This window comes from Brachyistius frenatus, unplaced genomic scaffold (assembly GCF_029030835.1).
Source record: "Brachyistius frenatus isolate BFR_SWC_R1_liver_20210118 unplaced genomic scaffold, ASM2903083v1 Contig_10, whole genome shotgun sequence".
In the NCBI taxonomy this organism is placed as follows: domain Eukaryota; kingdom Metazoa; phylum Chordata; class Actinopteri; family Embiotocidae; genus Brachyistius; species Brachyistius frenatus.
Window position 1 is genome coordinate 6,330,335 of NW_027210609.1, and position 9,788 is coordinate 6,340,122.

Genomic DNA, 9,788 nt, shown 5'->3' on the forward strand with positions numbered 1-9,788 from the left:
ATGAATCACAACACAGCCCGCAAGCTACTTCCACAAGTCATTCACACATTCTGTTGAGGCCTCCAATCCAAATCTTCTTTTTTTTTTATCTGGTTGTTTACAATAGCACATACTGTACTTTCACATGCACCGCCAACAAGTTCTATGTGAGGCGAGTGCCAGCTAATCATACTTCACACTGGGGTATTCTGTGGCCCAAAAGGCTGAAGAGGAATCTGACTGAACCACCTTGCTCAGCAAGTCTGAAGCTGTGCAGTGTCCTATAGGCGCCCCGTTTCCAAGCACGGTGTTGACAAGACATTAGTGCTGGCTGCTGCATTTGCTCCTGCCTCTCATCAGAGATGCTCTCAACTCCCAAACTGCATTATCACAATGCCCCTCGGGTCAGTGAAAAGGCCTGCTGTAATTTGAAAAGGAAATTATCTTTTGTGGAACTTACTCAGACAGGCCAAAAGTAGGGGAAGAAGAAGAAGAGGAAGAGGGCGGGTGAGTGGGTATCAACAGGCCAGGGGAGTTGATCGAAAGGTGAAAAATTTGCCTTCCTCTCTTGGCAACCTGTGAACGGGTTAATGGGAGTGAGGTTTGCAATGAGCTGATATCTATCTGGATGGGCAGAGAGGGAGAGCCAGAGACACACAAAATGACATTCTGATGGATTTCTAACGGGCTTTTTTTTTCTCCTTGGCCCCATTTCACGATGCGTAACTGTGCATTTATCTATTTATTTGCCTCATTTCTTGACACTTTAAATAGAATCTATTTCTTTTGCTAATGGTCAGGTTACGCTGCACCAGGAGCAGGGCAGCCCCAACGTGACCTTGCGATGATTTAGGGGACCTGAAGATGATGGTAATGAAATTAAAGCATCGATATATTTTTTTTCTGTTAGAGATCGGTGGGGTCAATGGACCGTCATTATGCTAAAGGAGGTCTCCATTGTGTTTATGGTTTACAAATTTCTCTGACTGGTGTGAGATGCAGATGGACTGTTTGGGATTGTTTTGTGAAGCTTGTGGCTAGCTGTAGAAGTGGCAATGCTGTCTACAGCAGTCTACTGTTTTAAGAAAAATATCACCGTTACAACTATTTGTACATAAATTCGTTGTGCCCAAAAGGATAAAATCCCGTAGACCACGAGGTCGACATTTTTCTTTCTTAGTGAAATGTCTTCATAACTTTTGGATGGATTGGCATGAAATTTGTTGCAGACACTGATCTTCCTCTGGCTTTTCATCTAGCATAATCATCAAGTTAGAATTTAATCTATTTGTTTAAAACTTTATTTGATAACCAACTAGCTGCCAAATTAATCAACCGCATTGTATTTTATGTCTAGTACTAGTTATTATGTGTTACCTTGTGAAAACGCTTCTGTAAAACAGCCTCACACAGCTGCTGGCTCTTTTTTTGTTCTTGTCGTCACTGACATGGTCTTGTGAAGTGACGTTTATGAAATGGTGAGAGGTGGATACAGAAGAATCCAATCAAGTACAGCTCCATGTTGGTTCCACTTTGACAAACACTCAAAGCACCTCACTGTCACTCAAGTAGGAGTCATACCCATGTCCCTGTTAAAGCTACAACTGTGGAAATCCACCTTCCATTGAGTTTTGATGCCACTTGCAGATGCTTATTTTTGCATTTCAAATAAAAAGGCACTTATTGTCCCTTAAAAACGCCCAAATATTTGATTTAGTTTCGTATCATGTTAGTTTGTCACCACACTGGGACTGACGCAAGTTCATGCACCACCCTGTCATATCCATATGGAAGTGTGCAGGTGGACATCTGTGATTAATACAAATGATTTATCAAAGTAAATAGCTCGAGCCGCTCACTCTCGACTCTGAGCCAAAAGAGTGATTTAAGATCTGCTGCCCATGAGTTGCAGGGGAACTTCCTCCAACAGATGTTCTGGACTAATTATCTATTGTAGCACAGATCCCACAATCCCTCAGTTCCTCTGTTGTCTTCCGATGGGAGGCTGGTCATCCCTGTTTCATATCCTTGGCTTGGTCTCCACTTACCTGAGGCACTCCTCTCCATCTGTGAAGAGAACCACAGAGATGCACAGACTAGCCCACCAGCAACATACAATGCCATACACACACCTTTAGCTGTCATTTTCAAGTGCAAACACCTCTCCGTCCTGCTGTTTAGGCTCAACGGGAGAGGAGTTATATAAAGAGCAACAGTCTACAGCTTTCATGCAAGTGAGCTTTGCAAAACACAAGGGGGAGGTAGGCAGTGATGAACCCATGTGGCTATTTATAGAAACAGACCTCTGAACACGTTTGAAACAAACTCATAAAATTTTCATTCAGATTTAATTTATACGTCCAATTCAATAAGTAGAATTAACACAAGTTAAAAAACGTGAAACAGAAAAACAGATTGTTTTGTGACATGATTCAAAGGTACTTTAACAGCAGTGTGCAGACTTAAATGCAATGTGAATCCCTTTTCAAAAGAGTTTAGCATCTGAGACGAAAATGAGTTTTCTGCTCCGAACACCGTTTCTTACAATGAGCATGTTGGTACATTTATTCCAGATGAATAATTTAACAAAAGAGCATTTACATGGAGAGCAAATTGAAACCGCGTGCGCTTCACAAACACAGTCTGAATATTTCAGGAGGCGAAAGTCAGAGAAAATTGGCGGGTTTAGCTGCATAACATGAGCCGACAGACTTCCTGTGCTTCTGTCAGCTGTCTAAATCTCCCCGGCCTGTACTAGCATCTTACATTCGGACTAATGGACTATCTGGTCAAGGAAACCCCTCTTTTACGCGGAGAGAACTCCGGCTGCACCTTGGACAACACAGGCTGAAGCAGAGCTACAATGGATTAAGATTTGCCTGACTGCCTTTCGCAGTCCTGTCAATGTGGGCTGGGTGTCTTTGCTACACAGATCAAAGAGACACAGGAAGGTCATCGCCGCTGGGAAAAAAGAGGCAGTGAAAATATTGTTCTGACAAGATGTAGGGTGACTTTTGAAACCCGAGGCTTGCGTTTCAGATTAAACCATGTTGGCTGATAGAAGAGATGAAGTCAAGGGAGGTGTAAAAGAGCGTCTTGAAGGGTGTTGATGCTGCCACCTTTGAATTCGCAGTCCCCTGCTTCAAACCAGTTCACGTAAGAATTTTTAGGGGCTACATAATGAGAGCTCATTAAATTTCCTGCCAATCATACATCTCTGGTCGCTTTGTGTTAAACCTTAAACAATGAATTCCTTAATTTAGTAACACAACACAATACAGTAGATGCAAACACAGGAAATGAATGTTGTCAACATGCTCTGTAACTGTGTGAAGCAAATATTTTTGTCATTTTATTATTGTTTTGACTCTTTTTAAGCTCTTTATTGTCACCATGTCTACCAGCCCAGCCCAGCCTCACTACAAAGCATTTACTATTCCCGTCAATCCACCGTCAAGTAAACATGCCTTTAGCATGACGGACGTGATTTGACAAGTTACAAGAGTGATAAAGTTCAAACAGGATGCAGTTTTTAAATGGTTGAATGGATCAAACCCAGGACTTTTACCCAAGAGACCAGAATTCGAGACTGGAAGAAAGCCATGTGGATTTCTGTAAAATAAATATTTTCCTGATGCTAACTACATTTTTGTTTTCCCTTAAACCTAACCTTTTTTATGACGCCAAAGCTCGACACAGACAGAGCATGCTATACTGACACGTGTATTACATGGGTTGGTGTGACACAGGGTTGCTCTGCCTTGAATCAGTTTATTCCCAACAAAGATCTTAGAAAATGTGTCACAATTTTTTTTTTTTTTTTAAAGGCTTTGTACTTTACTGAAAAGCTGGCGCTGTGGATTTTAGCAAATGTTTCTCAAGTATCTAAGTATTTGTCAGGAGACTGTTTCCAGCCACAGATTAATTTAAACATTATTCCCAAATAATGGAGCATGTCCATTAGTACAACAATATAGGTCAATGGTTTTTTTTGTTGTTGTTTTTTTTTACATTTATGGACACATCCCACTTTGGCTAGGCAGGAAAACATTTGTTCGTTGGATCAATTTCTTTTTTTGGTATGAATCTTTATAGAAGTTTTAAGAAAACAAAATGATCACCCTTGTACCCACACATATCATATTCTTTCGAAATTTTTCATCCCTTGATGTATTTCTCTCCTGTGGCAGGCATTGCTACCCCAAGGGATGGCTTGTCAGAGATTAAAAAAAAAAAATTTGAAAGTGACATTGTTATTAGAATGATCTCAGCTCAAAGATCTGTGGGCATGCTGAACTAAATGTGGAACAAACAGACTTGTGAATCAGAAACAGCTCACCACAAATATAAAATGATAAATATAAAGCAAGCAGATTCATCACAGATAGACCGTATCTCATAAGTGACAGTTGTTTTTTTGTGGTTAAGGGAAAACCTTTTAATCAAGTTCTGTTTCATGCTCCTCGCTGGGTAACCCTGTTTTTTTTCCCCCCTTTATTGCTAATAGGCCTGCTGGTTATGGAACCATCGCGCCGGTCTTCCTGTTTATTTCTCAGCTAGGCGTGGTTTCGGGCTTCGTTCAGAAAGACCTCACCAGCACTCTCCATTAGTTTGGCTGATTCAGAGTTGTTAGCCATTTTTTAATTTCCCATTAGACCTCCAAAAACTCTATCCATGTTCTCTCTCAGGTATCATTAATTTACTGTGATGCATGTGAGATGGTGAGTGAGGGCTTCTGGCCAAAAGTTGGTTAGCATTTTATGCATAAACCAAATACAGAGTGGAGCAGATGGTTACATTAGGGACTGATGATACTGACACAATGCAACGTGAATATGTCTGCGTGGCTGTACGCAGGTGTGAATAAATTACATCCTCGCTATGTGTGTGTTTATTATCAGGATATTAGGAAAGTGATGATGTGAGTGGATCCCATATTGCTTGTATCTGTGTGTGTGTGTGTGTGTGTTTGTGTGTGCAATGGATAAAAGCTGTGAACAACCTGCCGCTGTCACTTCAGGTTGTCAATGAATTTGTACAAATGAATTTGATATGAAAGCAAAAAATGAAACACTGAGCGATGCATCGAATCCAGCAGTGTTTTGACCACAAAGAAGGGGAATGCTCGCGCATGGAGATGGAACATTTTTGCCTGTGGTGTCTGAACAAGTGAGGCTTGACAGAAAGCTTGGTTGACTACACACTGCAGGACTTCACTTTCACTAAACTCCAGTCTCAGCACACTTTCCTTTGTTCAGCCCGTCCTCTGCACTGTACCTCCATTTTTCATTTTGCTGTACACGGTTGGCTCACCACGGCATGACTCCGGTTTATGAATGTACCGTATGCTAATTTGGTGGATTTAATAAGGTGATATAGCTTCGCAGCAGTGTGCAAATAAAACAAACCTCATTGTGAATAATAAATCTAAACTTCTTTTATCACATGGATTCAGAGGTGCAACTAATCGTTGTTTTTTGTTGTTGACTAATCTTAATTTTAAGATCATAGTTTCCAAATTGACCCAAAGCTGGAAACGTTAAGATGCTCAGCATTGTTGATTTACAAGTGATGTAAACAATTGCTCACTTATCAATATGGAAATTGTTCCATGTTCATTTACTGTCAATCAAATGATGAATTAGTCATCTGCAGGGACAGAAATTCTCGTGGGCTTGTTTTTTGGTCAGAAGAGGGTCTCTGAATAAGAATGATATTACAATGAGCAAATACATACATCAAGATAGATCAAAAGACAAAAAGAAGGATGAAGATGATTTATCGACTGATTCTATGTGTGCCTGCCCATTTAATGACTTCTTCCCTGGAGTTTGGAGGAATGTACGAAAGCTTCTGCAAATATTTGGACAAAAGGAAACAAAACAAAACACATTATTTTAATAATCATAACAATAACCAGAAATGTGTCATTTCAGCATTTTAGGTCAAGGGCTTCCAGAGGACCAGTTAAAACAATCAATAACTCAATTATAAGATAAATACACTTGCAAATAATGCATTATAATTACATTGGCTGACATCTTAAAAGACCATTATTATGCCTGAATCTACAGCTTAGATTCGCTGGCTGTTCTGTATACTGCTTTTTGCTTCTAGTAATCTGAAAATTACAGCTTACCTAAAATGTTAATAGTCACCCAAGGCTGAAACCAGAGGGAATCATTAGGTTTTCAGTCCATCATGCAAACACCCTCTTCCAATCATTAAAATACATCTTCTCATAATGTGCCCACCCTGTTGTTATGTTTGCCATCTTTAGAGCAAACACATCAGACATGAAAGTAGTAATCAGTGCGAAGATGAAAAGAAACAAAGGAGCCCTCATGGAGGAACCTCTGAGGGGCAGGAGACATTGCAATTATAGAAACTATTGACTTGTGTTTCCCGCGGTATGATCAATTGCAGTGAAATAATGACATCTCCGTGTTGTTTTGACCCATTCACAGCGAAGGCAATTTATTTTGTGTGACAGGAGGCTTGCAAGGGACAACTCAGCCGATGTGTGCCAGAGATCCGGGAGAGGAGAGATCTCAGCCGGAAAGACAGAAAAGAGAAGCAGAGGAAGGTCATTACTTTGTATACTGGCCTCCGTTACGATGAGCCTCCGAAATGTTTTCACGTTTTAAGTACCCTGCCTCGGTTAAAGGTTAATTCAATCGTAAATAACAGAAACTAGCACGTTTGTAATCTCAGTCAACACACATAAACATGATTTCTGTGTCATATTTTACAACTAAAAACTTCCACACGTCATTTGATGTCATTTCACCAGACGTAAAGGTTCGATTATGTGGTGGTTGGATCACTCTCAGTGACAAGAAATAGCAGGATGGAGACGGACAATTTTCTTAAGCATCACTTTACTGTTCTCCACAACTGCCCCTGATTCTCCACTTGTGCGCTATATCGTGGACTCTGCAGTGGACAAGTCACCAAACGCAGCATCTTTAATTTTAGGCTTACATAGGCTATTTAATTGTAAAATACTGAATCTGCGTGATTTATTTTGGAGGCTCAGACGTGGTAACTTCCTTAGTTAAAAAAACAAAAAACAAAAAACAACACCTGCAAAAATCGCCTCAGATAAGTGTATTATATGTAACGTTGCTGAAGATGTGGAGCATGTTGTCCTAAAGTGTAGTAAATACAATACTGACAGGAACATTTTGAAGGAGAAAATGTGTCAGTTGGGATGAAGATGCAGTGAATGAAGAGTGCTGCAGGGCACTATTCTGTTTTCTTAAAGAAACAGGATTAGGCTGTAGGATTTCTTTTTTTTTTTTTTTTATTTTTTAAATTATCATTTAAAACAGTTATGAAAATATCACCCTGAAACTACAAACTCCTTTACGGTAGGTGGCGGTATGCACCTATTCAAGTTGGCTGCGATCCGCCAATCAAATCAGAGAAGAAAAAACAAACAAAACAAAAAAAAACGCACCTCTTGGAAAGACTAATTGGAGCTGATCGTTATCTCAGTCACTTTTTGGAGCGGTCTTGCTGCGCCACACCACCGGTTTCACCAGTAAACGCCGCTCTTCATCAAGTAAGTCCGGCTTCTTTAACGCGTCCATAGCGGTGTCCCAAGTCCGTACATTGTGCTGAATGTAACCAGGTATTGATTATTAGTTTTCATTCTGGAAAAGTTTTGGACTCAAGTCACTGACTTGTTTGTACCCCCAAATGTTTGGGTTCCTGTGTGCTAGCGCGACATAATTGTCCCACATTTTGACTTTGTCTAATAGGAAATCACAGGTGTTACCACCAATGGTGCCACTCCAGTTAAAACAACAACAAAAACAAAAAATTGAAATAAATTCTCAAGCACAAAAATAGGGGAAATGGTACTGCCATAACTAAATAGATGAATATAATTCAGAGTCTAGACAAGTCTTAATAAAACATACAAGCAGTAATATACGTTGATTATTTTGTATTATAAGGCTAAATACTGTATATAATTAGTATGTATAGATCTGGGAACTGCTTGTGTGCACAAACGTCACATTGCCTTCTTCTGCTTAATGTCTTGGCTTCTGCTGGCTGCTGTTTTCGGCTCTCATGCTTATTGTGATATGGATGTGTGCTGTGACTGTTTGCTGCAGAATTAATTTCTTTTTCTGGGTTTGCTGTTTTTAAATTGCTATAACTCGTGCTGATGATTTGTGTGGTGGGGAAATGGTGTAGTTTTTGCTTGTATTGTGGTTCTGTGCTGACTTAATTTTGCAGCATTGTTTCCTACTGTTGTTGCCTTTGTTTTTAAGGTTCACTGAAAATGTTGTTGTGGAATATAATTTATAATTTATATATATATATATATATATATATATATATATATTGAATATGCATTAGGAATGTAAATGTGAGTGATGGTAAATTTACATAATGTCTTCACTGTTTCATGGGGAAACGCAACGTGGCCTTTGTCACACCGAGCAGGGGTACCATAATTTCCGGACTATTGAGCGCACCTGAATATAAGCCGCACCCACTGAATTTAAAAAAAATAATAATTATTTTTTAACATAAATAAGCCGCACATGTCTATAAGCCGCAGGTGCCTACCGGTACATTGAAACAAATGAACTTTACACAGGCTTTAACGAAACACGGCTTGTAACAAAAATAAAAAAAATGAGTGGTAAACAGTAGCCTACCAAGAAAGTCATTGGTCACTATCTTCCTCCTCCTGTGCACTGAAACCACTGAAGTCACCTCCTTCGGTGTCGGAGTTGAACAGCCTCAGAATTGCTTCATCTGATGTTGGATCGTTTTCATTGTCGCTCTCGTTACTTTCACCCGGAGGCAAATTCCCCGCTGAGCTCATGCTGCCCTCTTCAACACGCAGCAGTCCAGCCTTTCGAAACCCGTTGAATCCATAAATTAGCCGCGTCATTGTTTAAGCCGCGAGGTTCAAAGCGTGGGGGGAAAAAAAGTAGCGGCTTATAGTCCGGAAAGTACGGTAGTTACATTCACATTTTCTCCTCACACTTCACACTAAGCCAAGCAAACATCAGAGATTGTATTGTGTCCAAACATTAGATTTATGTGACAGCTTGCTCTACTTTTAAGCTGCTGAGCTGCGCTTTATGCTGCTCTGTCACACACGCACTTCCGATCAGAAGTTCAAATCCGTGTACTAATGGGTGCGCTCAAAACGCCTCCCAGAGAAGTGTGAAACGCTAGACACTTTCCACCCTATACGGTCGCCATCTTGGCTCCATAGAGGAAGGGGTGGGGCCACCGGCGTGAATAGTTTTCAAATTAAGGCGTCTGGGGTTAGGGTTAGCTGCAGCTGTTCCTGAACAAATGTGTTTCTTTTTCACTGCTGCTGGACAGAAGAAACGGTGGATTTATTGAGTGTTAAACAGAGCGCAGAAAAACACGTTGGTTTCTGGGTAGAATAATTAAAGCTGCAGATATTTTGACGGGTTATGTGTTCACATGCCGAGGTCATTTCCAGTCAGTGCGGAACGTCAGTGTGCGGATTGAAACAGCACCACCCTGTCAAAATTAGTAAGTAGTCCTAACATAGAAGAGCACTATTTGTTCATGTACTATGGGAAGTATGTCATTTGGATCAAAGCGTATGTCTTTCTTTTTCTACACTAGAGAGGGTAACATGTTGTAAATCTGGCTTCAGGCCTTTCTCCAGCTATTAGTAACTCAAAATTAATGTAGTAATGAGTTACTGATGGTAAAACACCACGTGTAGCACCTTTCACTCAAACTTAAAATGTTAATAAATGGAGCTTTCCTTGTGGACTTGTGTGTGAATTTCTGGTTTC